The sequence below is a fragment of the Sminthopsis crassicaudata genome, chromosome 2, assembly GCF_048593235.1.
Source record: "Sminthopsis crassicaudata isolate SCR6 chromosome 2, ASM4859323v1, whole genome shotgun sequence".
Lineage (NCBI taxonomy): Eukaryota > Metazoa > Chordata > Mammalia > Dasyuromorphia > Dasyuridae > Sminthopsis > Sminthopsis crassicaudata.
In genome coordinates this window covers 320,486,669-320,501,623 of record NC_133618.1, presented here as the reverse complement: position 1 = coordinate 320,501,623, position 14,955 = coordinate 320,486,669, and positions in this window count along the sequence as shown.

Below are 14,955 nucleotides of genomic sequence, written 5' to 3'. Positions count from 1 at the left end.
TCTGTTCATATCCCTTGACCATTTATCAATTGGAGAATGGTTCGGTTTCTTATAAATTATGGTCAGTTCTCTATATATTTTGGATATGAGACCTTTGTCAGAACCTTTGTTTTTAAAAATATTTTCCCAATTTGTTACTTCCCTTCTAATCTTGTTTGCATTAGTATTATTTGTACAGAAACTTTTTAGTTTGATGTAATCAAAATCTTCTATTTTGTGATCAATAATGATCTCTAGTTCTCCTCTGGTCATAAATTCCTTCCTCCTCCACAAGTCTGAGAGGTAGATTATCCTCTGTTCCTCTAATCTATTTATTATCTCCCTCTTTATGCCTAAATCATGGATCCATTTTGATCTTATCTTGGTATATGGTGTTAAGTGTGGATCCATATCTAATTTCTGCCATACTAATTTCCAGTTTTCCCAACAGTTTTTTCCGAATAATGAATTTTTATCCCTAATGTTGGAATCTTTGGGTTTGTCAAAGATTAGATTGCTATAGATGTACCCTTTTTTATCCTCTGTATCTAATCTGTTCCACTGATCTACCGGTCTATTTCTTAGCCAATACCAAATGGTTTTGGTGACTGCTGCTATATAATATAGCTTTAGATCAGGTACACTTAGACCACCTTCCTCTGAGTTTTTTTTCATTAGTTCCCTTGCAATTCTCGACCTTTTATTCTTCCATATGAATTTTGTTGTTATTTTTTCTAGGTCATTGAAATAGTTTCTTGGGAGTCTGATTGGATAGCACTAAATAAATAGATTAGTTTAGGGAGTATTGTTATCTTTATTATATTCACTCAGCCTATCCAAGAGCACTTAATATTTTTCCAATTATTTAAATCTGACTTTATTTGTATGGCAAGTGTTTTGTAATTTTGCTCATATAATTCCTGACTTTCCTTTGGTAGATAGATTCTCAAATATTTTATGCTATTGACAGTTATTTTGGATGGAATTTCTCTTTGTATTTCTTGCTGTTGGATTTTGTTAGTGATGTATAAAAATGCTGGGCATTTATGTGGATTTATTTTGTATCCTGCAACTTTGCTAAAGTTAATAGCTTTTTAGTAGAATCTCTAGGGTTCTCTAACTATACCATCATATCATTTGCAAAGAGTGATAATTTGGTTTCCTCTACTTCCTTTAATCGCTTTCTCAACTCTTATTGCCAAGGCTAGCATTTCTAATACAATATTGAATAATAAAGGTGATAGTGAGCAACCTTATTTCACTTCTGATCTTACTGGGAAAGGTTTCAGTTTATCCCCATTACATATGATGCTTACTAACAGTTTTAAATATATGCTCTTGACTATTTTAAGGAAAAGTACATTTATTCCTATATTTTCAAGTGTTTTTATAAGGAATAGATGTTGGATTTTATCAAAATTTTTTTTCTGCATCTATTGAGATGATCATATGATTTTTGTTAATTTGGTTATTGATATAGTTAATTATGCTAATAGTTGTCCTAATATTGAACCAGCCCTGCATTCCTGATATAAATCCTACTTGGTCATAGTGTATCATTCTGAGGATGATTTTCTGTAATCTTTTTGTTAATATTATTTAAAATTTTAGCATCAATATTCATTAGGGAGATTGGTCTATAATTTTCTTTCTCTGTTTTCAACCTACCTGGTTTAGGTATCAGTATATGTCTGTGTCATAAAAGGAATTTGATAGGACTCCTTCAATCCCTATTTTTTCAAATAGTTTATATAGCATTGGAGTTAATTGTTCTTTAAATGTTTGGTAGAATTCACATGTAAATCCATTTGGTCCTGGGGATTTTTTTCTTAGGGAGTTGATTAATAGCTTTTTGTATTTCTTTTTCTAAGATGGTTCTGTTTAACTAATTTACTTATTTCTCTATTAATCTGGGCAAGCTATATTTTTGAAGGTATTCTTCCATTTCATTTATCAAATTTATTGGCATAAAGTTAGACAAAGTAACTCCTAATTATTGCTCTAATTTCCTCTTCATTAGCGGTGAGTTCTCCCTTTTCATTTGTAAGTTGCAAGCCCAATTCATTGACCTTTTCTTTCTCTATTTTATGCAAGTAGGTCTCTAGAGATATAAAATTTCCCCTTATTACTCCTTTGGCTGCATCTCACACCTTTTGGTATGATGTCTCATTATTGTCATTTTTTTGGGTAAAGTTATTAATTATGTCTATAATTTGCTGTTTCACCCAATCATTCATTTATATGAGATTAGTTTCCAATTTTTTGGGTCTATTTTCCCCTGGCTTTCTATTGAATATAATTTTCATTGCATCATGTTCTGAAAAGGATGCATTTACTATTTCTGCCTTACTGCATTTGAATTTGAGGGTTTTATGTCCTAATATATGATCAGTTTTTGTATAGGTTCCATGAGCTGCTGAGAAGAAAGTGTACTCCTTACTGTCTCCATTCAGTTTTCTCCAAAGATCTATCATATCTAACTTTTCTAATATACTATTTACCTCTTTGACTTCTTTTTAAACTTATTTTGTGGTTGGATTTATCTAATTCTGAGAGTGCAAGATTAAGATATCCCACTATTATTGTTTTGCTGTCTATTCTTGAAGCTCTCTTAATTTCTCTTTTAAGAATTTAGATGCTATACCACTTGGTGCATATATGTTTAAAATTGATATTGCTTCATTATCTATGCTACCCTTTAGCAAGATATAGTGCCCTTCCTTATCTCTTTTGATTAGATCAATTTTTGCTTTTGCTTGATCTGAGATGAGGTTGGCTACCCCTGTTTTTTTGGCTTCACCTGAAGCATAATAGATTCTGCTCCAACCTTTTATCTTTACTCTGTATGTATAGCTCTGCTCCAAGTGTGTTTCCTGTAAACAACATATTGTGGGATTCTGGCTTTTAATCCAGTCTGCTAACTGCTTCCTATTTATGGGGGAGTTTACCCCATTCATATTTATGGTTAAAATGACTAATTCTGTATTACTTGCCATCTTGTTAACCCCTGCTTATGCTTTTCTCCTTTCCTTTCCCCTTACCCCCTCCCAGTATTAAACTTGTGAGTACCACTTGCTTCTCATAGCTCTCCCCCTTTTTTCCCCTTTTCCTCACAATTTCTGTGTTCTCTTCCACTTAGCTTACTCCTTCCCTTTTCACTTTTCCCCTCCCACTTTTCAATGAAGTGGAAGGAGTTTCACATAAATCGAATATGTCTATATTTTTCTCTTTAAGACAATTCTAATGAGAATATGATACACACTATGTTCATCCCTCTCCATTCTTTCTCTCAGATATAATATGTTTCTTTTGCAGCTTCTTGAGATGTAGTACCCCCACTTTACCCTTTTTCTGGTACAATTTCCTTTCTACCTCTTGTTTCTAGAACAAATTATACATGTGTTCTTTATATATCTTTATAGTAGAAATATAGTTCCCAAGATTTCTTTTTACCTTTTTAGGTTTCTCTTGAGTTCTATATTTGAAGATCAAACTTTTTATTTAGTTCTGATTTTTTTCATCAGAAATAGATGAAGTTCACTTATTTCGTTGAATGTCCATCTTCTTCCCTGGAAAAAATGCTCATTTTGGTTGGGTAAGTTATTTTTGGCTGCATACCAATTTCCTTTGCCTTTCGGAATATCAGATTCCAGGCCTTTCAATACTTTAATGTGGATGCTGCTAGATCCTGGGTAATCCTTATTGTGGCTCCTCTATATTTGAATTGATTTTTTCTAGCATCTTGTAATATTTTTTCCTTGGTCTGATAGTTCTGGAATTCAGCCATAATATTTCTTGGAGTTTTGATTTTAGGGTCCCTTTCAGTAGGTGATTGATGAATTCTTTCAATATCTATTTTACCTTCTGTTTCTATAATATCTGGGCAATTTTCTTTGATATTTTCTTGGAAAATAGTGTCCAGGCCCTTTTTTCATCATATTTTTCAGGAAGTGCAATAATTCTCAGATTATCTCTCCTAGATCTATTTTCCAGGTATGTTGTTTTCCCAAGAAGGTATTTGACATTTTTTTTAATTGTTTCATTTTTTTTTGGTTTTGCTTGACTGATACCATTTATTTCCATTTGTTCAATTCTGATTTTTAATGAATTATTTTTTCCACTCACTTTTTTATATCTTTTTCTAATTGTCCAACTGAGTTTTGAAGTACATTGTTTTGTTCTATGGAATTTTTTTTTCCATTTGGCCAATTTTATTTTTTAGAGAGCTATTTTCTTTTTCCAATTCACTAATTCTGTTTTCCTTGAAATTGTTTACCTTTTCCAACTCACTAATTCTGTTTTTCAAGGATTTGATTTCTTTATGCACTCTACCTTAAATGAGTGGGATGACTTTATCCAGACTCTCTTGCCAAGCTTCCCTTTCCTTTTCCCATTTTTCTTCTAGTTCTCTTGTGAGAGCCTTTTTAATTTCTTCTATGAGAGTCTTGTGTGTTGAGAAGCAGATCATATCCCCTTTTGGGCATTCATCTGGAGACACTCTGTTTTTAGTCTCCTCAGAGTTTAAAGTCTGCTGTCTATCCATATAAAAGCTATCAATTGTTAGAGTCTGTTTTAATTTTTTGCTCATTTTGTCAAAGAAGAATCAAAGAAAACAAATTAGCAAAAAAAAAAAAAAAATGCAGTCTGCTTTTTTTTTGGGGGGGAGGGGGCTGAATGGTATTACCGAGTTTCCTCTACAGACTGCAGGGGGCACTGGGCTGTGTCTGTATTCTGAGACTCTGAGAGTGTGCTGAGTCACTCTGGGTGGGTGTGGCCAGGTCCTGAGAGATCCTCATTTTTCAGGGTTATGGTCTTTATACTCTCTGTTTAGAACTTCTCTGCTGATTTACTGGCTTGCTGCTAGGGCAAAGTTCTGCGGTAAAGTTCTCCCCGCAGAAACAGCTGAGATCACACCCCTCCCCCCTCAGATCTGCTCATGTGAGCTGCCTTCCATATTCTCGATGCCTGCCTTCAGTCTGCGCCCGATCTAACCATCCCCACCCATGAGCAAAAACACACCTTTTCTGGCGAATTTTGAGGATATCTTCTGTTGGTAATTATTTGTGTTTTTTTTCCAGTCAAGCACTAAGGCCTTGTCATGAAATAAAGTATTCTGAGAACAAAGACAGAGTTTAAATAGATGTCTGTGTCCTCTCCACCATCTTGGCTAGAAGTCAGAAGAAACTTTAAGCAAAAGTACTATCATGATTAAGGAAATACTAACTTTGCCTTCCCAAAATTTACAATTACACCTTTCCATCCTCAAAGATATCTGTAGTTTGAGTGTTTCATCCTTGCACTATTGAATACATTAGGGACACTGGGACAAAAATCTTAGTGGAGTCAACCTGTAACTTTCCTAGTACATGTACATAATTTCCCTGAAAGAATACCACAGGCTTTAAACCCTTACTACTGAAAAAATGCAATGGAAGATTAGCATACCAATTCCAAATGTAAAACTATATAATAAAGCATCAGTCATCAAAGCCATTTAGTACTGACTAAGAAATAAACTGGTAAATCAGTAGAATGAATTATATAAGCAAGAAAAAATAATCAATGACTATAATAATCTTTTTGATAAATCCATAAAAACCTTATCCTAGGATAAGAATTCCGCATTTGACAAAAATTGCTGGAAAAACTGAAAAATAGTATGGCAAAAACAAGGCATAGTTTTACACTCTGTACCAAGATAAGGTCAAAACAGGTTCATGATTTAGACATAAAAAGTGATACTATAAGCAAACTAGGAGAGCAAGCGATAGTTTACCTATCAGATCTTTGGAGATGGAAGGAATTTTTGACCAAAAAAAAAAAAATAGAGAATAGCATGAAAAGCACAATGGATAATTTTTTTTACATTAAATTAAAATGGTTTTGCACCAACAAAACCAATACAGCCAAGAGTATAAAGGAAGCAGAAAGCTAGGAAACATTTTTTTACAGCCAGAGTTTCTAATAAGACCTCATTTCTAAAATACAATAGAGAACTACATCAAATTTATAAGAATACAAGTCATTTTGCAACTGATAGTCAAAGGATGACAATTTTCAGATGAAAAAATTTTTAAATCTTATGAAAAAATGTTCTATATTTCTATAGATTAGAGAAATACAAATTAAGACAACTCTGAAGAACTACCTCACACATCATCAGATTGGCTAAAATGATAGAAAAAGATAATGTTGGAGAGGATAGGAGAAAACTGGGACACTATTGCATTGTTGGTGGAGATGTGAACTGATCTGGCCATTCTGGAAGAGCAATTTGGAACTATACCCAAAGGGCTATCAGACTGTGCCCCTTGATCCGGCAATGCCAGTACTGAATCTGTATCCCAAAGAGATAATAAAAGAGGGAGGAAAAGAGGAAAAAAATCACTACACATGCAAAATTTTTTGCAGCAGCCCTTCTTGTAGTGTCAAGGACCCAGAAATTAAGTAGATGCCCATCAATTGATCATTTGTGAATCAATTGTGTAACATTGTGGTTACACAGTAACCACAAGATCATGTGATGATCATCTGTGATGGACTTGGCTCTTCTCACCAATGTGGTTATTCAAAGCAGTTTCAATAGATTTGGGATGGCAAATGGCATCCTCATCCAGACAGAGAAAATGAAAACTGAATATGGATGGAAGATAACTTTTTTCCACTTATGTGGTGGTTGTTGTTTGTTTTTTTATTTTTCATAATTTTCTCCTTTTTTGTTCTGATTTTTCTTGTACAACATGACAAATATGGAAATATGCTTAAAAGAATTACACATATTTAACCTAGACTGCTTGCTGTCTTGGGGAGGAAGGAGGTAAGGAAGAGAGGAAGAAAACTTTGGAACACAAAGTTTTACCAAAATTAATGTTGAAAACTATCTTTACATATATTTGGAAAAATAAAATATTATTTGAAATAATAGATTTCCCCCAAAAAAGAAATTAAAGCTATCTGTAGTCATATGAAAAAATGCTCTAAATCACTATTGGTTAGAGAAATGCAAATTAAAACAACTCTGAGATATCATCTCATACCTATCACATTGGCTAAAATAGCAGAAAAATACCAAATATTGGAGGAGATATGGGAAAACTAGAACACTGATATATTTTTGGTAGTATTGTGAACTGATCCAACCATTCTGGAGAACAATTTGGAACTATGCTTAGCAGTGCCACTTACTGGATCTGTATCCTAAAGAGATCATAAACAGAGGAAAAGACCACATAAACAAGAATATTTATAGTAGCTCTTTTTGTGGTGGCAAAGAATTGGAAAGTGTTGGGATGCTCATGAATTGGGGAATGATTGAATAAGTTAGGGTATATGAAAATAATGGAATATTATTTTTCTATAAGAAATGATAAGCAGGGTGATTTCAGAAAAACCTGGAAACTTACATGAACTGAGACTGAGTAAAGTGAGCAGAACATTATACAATGTAGGAACAAGATTTTGTGATGACCAGCTATGATCTAACTTTTCTCAGCAATACAGTAATGCAAGACAATTCCAATATACGTAGGATAGAAAATGCCATCCTCATGCAGAGAGACAACTATGGAGACTTGATGCATACTATCCATGGAGAGCAAAGCATACTATTTTCACTTTTGCTTTGTTTTTTCTTTTTTGTGATTTTTCCCTTTTGTTCTGATTTTTCTTTTAGAAAATGATTAAAATGGAAATATATTTAAAAGGATTGTACATGTATAACCTATATAAGATTGTTTGATCTCTTGGGGAAGAGGAAATTTTAAAAAGGGAGGGAGAAAAAAATTTGGAATTCAAAATCTTACAAAAATGAATATTGAAAATTATGTTTACATATAAATTGGAAAAACAAAATACTATTGAATTTTTTTAAAAAAATCTTAAATTATCTCTCCTCAATCTATTTTTCACATCAGTTGTTTTCATGATGAGATAGTTATTTCACTTTTTATTTAAAAAATTTTTGTTTTATTGTTTCTTGATTTGTCAATCATTAGCTTCTATTTGCCCAATTCTCATGTTTTTAGAAATTATTTTCTTCAATGAGATATTGTATCTCCTTTTCCATTTCATAAATTTTGGTTTTTAAAATCCTATTTTCTTTAGCTTTTTTATGCCTCTCTTTTGTTATTGTTTTGTTGTTGTTAAATTGTGTCCAACTCTTCATGACAGCATAGAGATTTGCCATTTCCTTCTTTAGATCATTTTACAAATGAGAAAATTGAAGCAAACAAGATTAACTTAATATTGAAAGATCACACAAATAGTGTCTGACGCTAGATTTGAACTCATGATGATGCATCTTATTTACTCCATCCCCAGCACTTTTTCTACTATGCCACCTATCTTTTACCAAACCATTGATTCTCTTTTCATAATTTTCTTGCATCACTTTCATTTCTTTTCCCAAATTTTCTCTACTATTTATCTCTTTCTTTAATTCTTCCAGGAATTCTTATTTTTTTTTTTGAGTTACTATTTTCACAGACAGAATGGGGAAAATTATCTCATATAGAATAGATATGGAAGGAAGAGTTTTTACAGTAGAGGGAAACGTGAAAGGAAACATGGAGGGGAATGAGGGGCAATGCTTGAATCTTACTCTTACTGGAATTGACACAAAAAGGAAACATATGACTCAGTAAAGTATAGAAATCTATCTTACCTAATAGGAAAGTAGAAGGAAAGGGACATAAGAGAAGAGGTACAGTTATGCAGGGGAATGGGGAATGAGTAACAGAAACAGTGGTTATGATGTGGGTGATTTAGATATCAGATAATGGTAGGCACCAAAGTTGGGGTTTGGTCTTGTGAAGAATTCATAATGGCCATTCTTTTTTATAGGGAAATTTAGATTTACATAGGGAAATATAGACAAAAAGAAGGGACACTAATAGACACCTGGTAAATATGAAATAGAGTGGGAGAGCATATGAAAGATAAGTTACTCAGGGGAACTCGCACTTCTCTTAGCTGGCAGACTAAATCCTGAAAGGGACTTAGCACCCAAAAATAGTTAGCTGTAAGGAGGAGAAGTGGGGTTGGCAAGCATAGTGGAGTTTGGAGAGATACCACCTGGCATGGGGAGGAGGGGTTTAAGGAGAAAGGCATCATGAGGCAAAGTGCTGTGGCAGACATGGATGGCTCATATGTAGATTTTATAGGGAAAATTTAATCTGAGGGACATGACTGAGATTTCTGACAGGGTATAGCTAGATGATTCTGCTGGAGACTTCTACAGAGGAGTTTGATATAACTTGGATTTCCTCCCTAGAGGTTGGGACTATTAAGCTAAACTGATCTCTAACAGTGCCTTCTTTCTGCTTACTTCAGGGAAGAATTCTTTAGTTTCTCTCTATCCAGCCGCTCCTCTCAGGACCATCACTCTGTACTTCATCATAAGCAAAACAAACTTCTGAGGAGGGTAAAAGGAGAAAAAGAAAAAAAAAAGATAAACAGGGAAGAAAAATAGAATAGAGGGAAATACACACTAAGCAATTATAATTGAATGTGAATGAAATCAACTCACCATAAAATGTAAGTGGATGGCAGAATGAATTAGAAGTCAAAATCTAACAACATGCTATTTACAAAAAACACACTTGAAAGAGACACAAAAAGTAAAATAAAGATCTGAAGCAGAATATATTATGCTTTAACAAAGCAAGACCAAAAAAAAAGTAATTTAAAAACAAAAATAATACCGAATTTTAAAAAAATGTATAGGGAAATTACTTTTGCTAAATGGTATCAGAAACAATGAAGTGATATCAATACTAAATATAAATGTACCAAATGGCATCCTACACTTTAAAGGAAAGATTAAATGCGTTACAGAAGGAAACAGTAAAACTATACTAGTGGGGGGAACTCAACTTTCTCCTCTCAGAACTAGATAAATTTAACCATAAACAAGAAAGAAATTAAGATGATTAATACAATTTTAGAAAAGTTAGGTATGTAGATCTCTGGAGAAAATTGAAAGGGGATAGAAAGGAGTATATCTTTTTCTCAGTAATATTTGACACCTAATACAAAAATTGACCATCATTAGATTTTAAAAACCTCAGAACCAAATGCCAATAAGCAAAAATATTAAATGTATCCTTTTTAGACCAACTTGGAGTAAAAATTGCACTCTGTAAGAGTTGGAGAAACATAGATTAAAAATTAATTGGATAGAGCAGTAATAACTGAACCAGCTACACCCAGCGAAAGAACTCTGGGAGATGACTATGAACCACTACATCGAATTCCCAATCCCTCTATTTTTGTCTACCTGCATTTCTGATTTCCTTCACAGGTTAATTGTACACTATTTCAAAGTCCGATTCTTTTTGTACAGCAAGACAACTGTTTGGACATATATACATATATTGTATTTAATTTATATTTTAACATATTTAACATGTATTGGTCAACCTGCCATCTGTGGGGGGGGGAAGGGGGAAGGAGGGGAAAAATTAGAAGAAAAGGTCTGGCAATTGTCAATGCTGTAAAATTACCCATACATATATCTGGTAAATAAAAACTATTTTTAAAAAAAGAAATTGATTTTTAATGCTCTGAAAAAAATTAATTGGAAACAAAATAATCTAATCTTAAGGAATGACTGGATCAAAGAACAAATCATAGAAACAATCAGTTTCATTAAAGAGAATGACAACAAATACATAACACTACAAAATTTATGGCATGCAAGCAAGTAGTACTTAGAGGAAAATGTCTATCTCTGAATGCTTAAGTCAACAAAATAAGGAGCAGATCAATAAATTTAGGCATGCGATTTAAAAAAAATATAGAAAACAAATGAATTAAAACTCCCCAACTTAAACACGAAATAGGAAATCCTGAAAAGTGAAAGAAAAGATTAATAAATTTGAAAGTAAAAAAAAATCATTGAAATGAAATTAGGAGGGGGCAGCTAGGTGGAGCAGTGGATAGAGCACCAGCCCTGAATTCAGGAGTACCCGAGTTCAAATCTGTCTCAGACACTTAAACACTTCCTAGCTGTGTGACCCTGGGCAAGTCACTGAACCCCAGCCTCACGGGGAAAAAAAAAAAAAAGAAAAAAAGAAATGAAATTAGGAAATGGTTTTCTAGAGAAATTAAAACACTGATTAATTTGATTTTTTTTTAAAAGATGAAAACAAAATTACTAGTATTGAAAATGAAACATGAATTTATCACCAAAGAAAAGATTAAAGCAATTATTAGGAACTATTTTGCCAAATTATGTGCCAATAAATTTGAGAATCTAAATGAAATGGATGAATATTTATAAAAATATAAATTTCCCAGATTAACATAAAAAGAATGATAATACTTAAATAAATTAATTTTAGAAAAATAAATTGAACAAACCATCAATGACATCCCTAAGGAAAAAAAAAACCCTAGGATCAGATGAATTTATAAATAAATTCTACCAAACATTTAAAAACAATTAATTACAATACCATATAAGTTATCTGGGAAAAGAGGCAAAGAAAATCCTATCAATTCTTTTTTATGAAACAAATATGGCATGTGGAAAAATGTTTGGAAGAGTTACAAGTGTTTATCCTATATTAGATTGCTTGCTGTTTAGGGGAGGAAGGGGTGGGCAGGAAGGGAAAATAATTTGGTACTCAGGGTTTTGCAGGGGTGGGTGTTTAAAGCTATCTTTGCATGTATTTTGAAAAATTTTAAAAAACTAATTTTTTTTTTAAAGAAAGAAATATGGTATTAATACCTAAGCTTGGAAGAGCAAAAATAGAAAAAGAAAAATATAGACCAATTTCTCTAATGAATGCACATGCAAAATTTTTAAATAAAATACTAGAAAGGAGATTACACTACTATATCACAAAGATCATGTACTATGATCAGGTGGGATTTATACAAGGAATGCAGGGCTGGTTCGATATTAGGAAAACTATCAGCATAATTGACCACACTAATAATAAAAACAACAAAAAATGTGATTATCCCAATAGATGCAGAAAAAGTTAAAATACAATAATCATTTCTATTTAAAATAACAACTAGAAAGTATAGGGATAAATGGCATTTCCTTAAAACAATAAAAATTAGTTACCTAAAAACATCAGCAGGATTTAAATAACTGGAGAAATATTAATTCCTCATTGTTAGGTAGAGCCAATATAATAAAATGACAATTCTATTTAGATTAATTTACTTATTCAGTGCCATACCAATCAAATTCTTATAGAGCTAGTAAAAATAATAACAAAATTCATCTGAAAGAATAAAACGTCAAAAATATCATGGGAATCAGTGGGAAAAAAAAGTAGATCTCAAACTGCATGATAAAGCAGTAATCATCAAAAAAAAAAAAAAAAAACCTGCATTGGCTCAGAAATAGAATGTTAAAACTGTGGAATATATTAGGTTTACAATACATAGTAGTAAATGACATAGTAATCTCATGTTTGATAAATCCAAAGATCAAGCCCTATTTGACAAAAACTTCTGGGAAAACCAGAGAGCAATTTGATAGAAATTAGGTATAATTACACAATGTATATCAAGATAAGGTCAAAATAGGTACATGATTTACACATAAAGTATACCATAAGCAAAAAAAGGAGTATGCAATGGTTTACTTATCAGATCTATGGAGAAGGGAAGAATATATGACCAAACAGAAATTAGAGAGTATTAAAGTATATAAAACATGTAATTTTGATTATATTCAATTTTTAAAAAATTGCACGGATAAATGCAATACACCCAAGATTTGGAAAAGTAGCAAACTAGAGGAAAATTTACAGCAAGTATCCTTGATACAGTTCTCACTGTTCAAATATATAGAAAACTGAGTCTGATCTATAAGCATACGAGTCATTTAAATGAAAAATGGTCAAAAAATCTGAAAATATAGTTTTCAGAAGTCAAAGCTATCTATAGTCATATAAAAATACTTAAACACTATTGATTAGAGAAATGCAAATTAAAACAACTCTGAAGTACTACCTCATATCTATCAGATTGGCATTTGTGACAGAAAAGAAAAATGCTAAATCCTGGAAGAAATGGGAAAAAATGGAATGGGAAAACTTAATGCACTGTTGTTGGACTTTTGTACGGATCCAACCATTTTGGAGAGCAATTTGGAGCTGTGCCCAAAAGGCTTTTATTCAGAAATATCACTAGTGAATCTGTATTCCAAAAAAAGACAAAGGAAAAGGAAAAAAAGCTTTATATATAAAAATATTTATAGCAGCTCTTTTCATAGTGGCAAAGAATTAGATTTTGAAGGGATGCATTTGAGGAATGGTTGAACAAATTATGGTATATGATTATAAAGGAAAGGTATTGTTAAGAAATGATGAACAGGATGGCTTCAGAAAAACCTGAGGAGACTTATATGAACTGATGGAAGATGAAGTGATCATTACAATGTTGTTCTGATCAATGGCATCAATGTTGTATGGTCAGCTGTGAATGACTTAGTTATTCTGAACAACACAGTGGTCCAAGTAAATTCCAAAGAACTTATGATGGAAAATGCTACCCATCTCTAATGAAAGAACTAATGAAATCTGAATGCAAATTGAAACACACTTTTAAAAATTAATTTTTCTTGAGGGATGAGTTGGTGTGTTTTCCTTTGTAACATGGCTATTATGGAAATACTTTTTATATAACTGCACATACATAATCATTAAATTGCTTGCCTTCTCAGGTCTTTCTGACTTCAGGGCTAGTGCTCTATCCATTAGATCATATAGTGGTACCTCAATTGTTTGCTTTCTCAAGGAGGAGGGAGGGAACCGAAGAAAGAAGATAATTTGGTATACAAAATTCCAAAAAATTTATGTTAGCATGTTTTTTACATGGAAATGAGAAAACACTCAAGTAAGCTAGTTTATTAAATTTTTTTAGCTTTATATATCAATTCAATGTATTTTGCATTTAACTTTATCAGTCTCTGAATTTTCAGAACTTTTATTTGTAATTTAATTGGGATTTTTTTTTTTTTAAGGAATTGTATGCTCTGATAAATGTGGAAATATGCATAGAAGAATTGCACAAGTACTTGCTGAATTGGGAAGGGAGATGAGGAAAGGGAGGGAGAAAAATTTGGAATACAAGACTTTTCAAGGGTGAATGTTGAAAATTCTCTTTGCATGTATTTTGAAAATAAAAAGTTATTATTAAAAAGAATTGTATGCTCAATTGATTTACCCTTTTTGTTGATAAATATGTACATACATATTTTATAAAAATTTTTTTCTTGAAAATCATTTTAGCTGCAGCCAAGGACCCCTCTATTTGTATTCTATCTTATCATTGCAATTTTCCCTGATGAAATAAATATTCTATTGCTTCTATACTCTAATCTTTGACCCACTAGTTTTTTAGGACTTTTTTTAGTTTTCAATTATTTTTTGTTACTTCTTTAAGATTCCTTTATTAAGTATAATTCATTGTGGCAAATAAATGATCTAGTAAGCATTTTTCTGGTTCTCATATTTTAGTGATGTTTTTATTTCCCAATACAGTCAATTCTTGTAAAGTTGCCATGTATAACTAAAGGTATTTTTACCATATATATGTATATATATTTTATTGCATTTAATAACTGTCAGAGATTTATCTTTGCCAATTTTTCTAAAATGCTATTCAGGCCCTTAAGTTCTTTCTTTCTTATCTTTTTTTGGTTAGACTTGTCTAGTTCTGAAAGGGGTATATTAAATATTCCATCATTTTAGTGGTTTTTTAATCTACTTTTTCAATTAGATTACTTCCCCCATCCCAGTATTTAGAACTATATTATTAGGTGAATATATGTTACTAATCCTTTCTAACCTCTCTTTTCCATTTTGAAAAAATTGACCCTATCCAATTATGATTGTTAATTATGTCTTCTTGTACTTTTTCTTCTCTTTACAAAGATAGAGAGATGCTGGATACTTAATATCTTAAAAGTGAATTAGCTTGTTTTTTCTCTAATGCAGTTTTTCTCTTCTC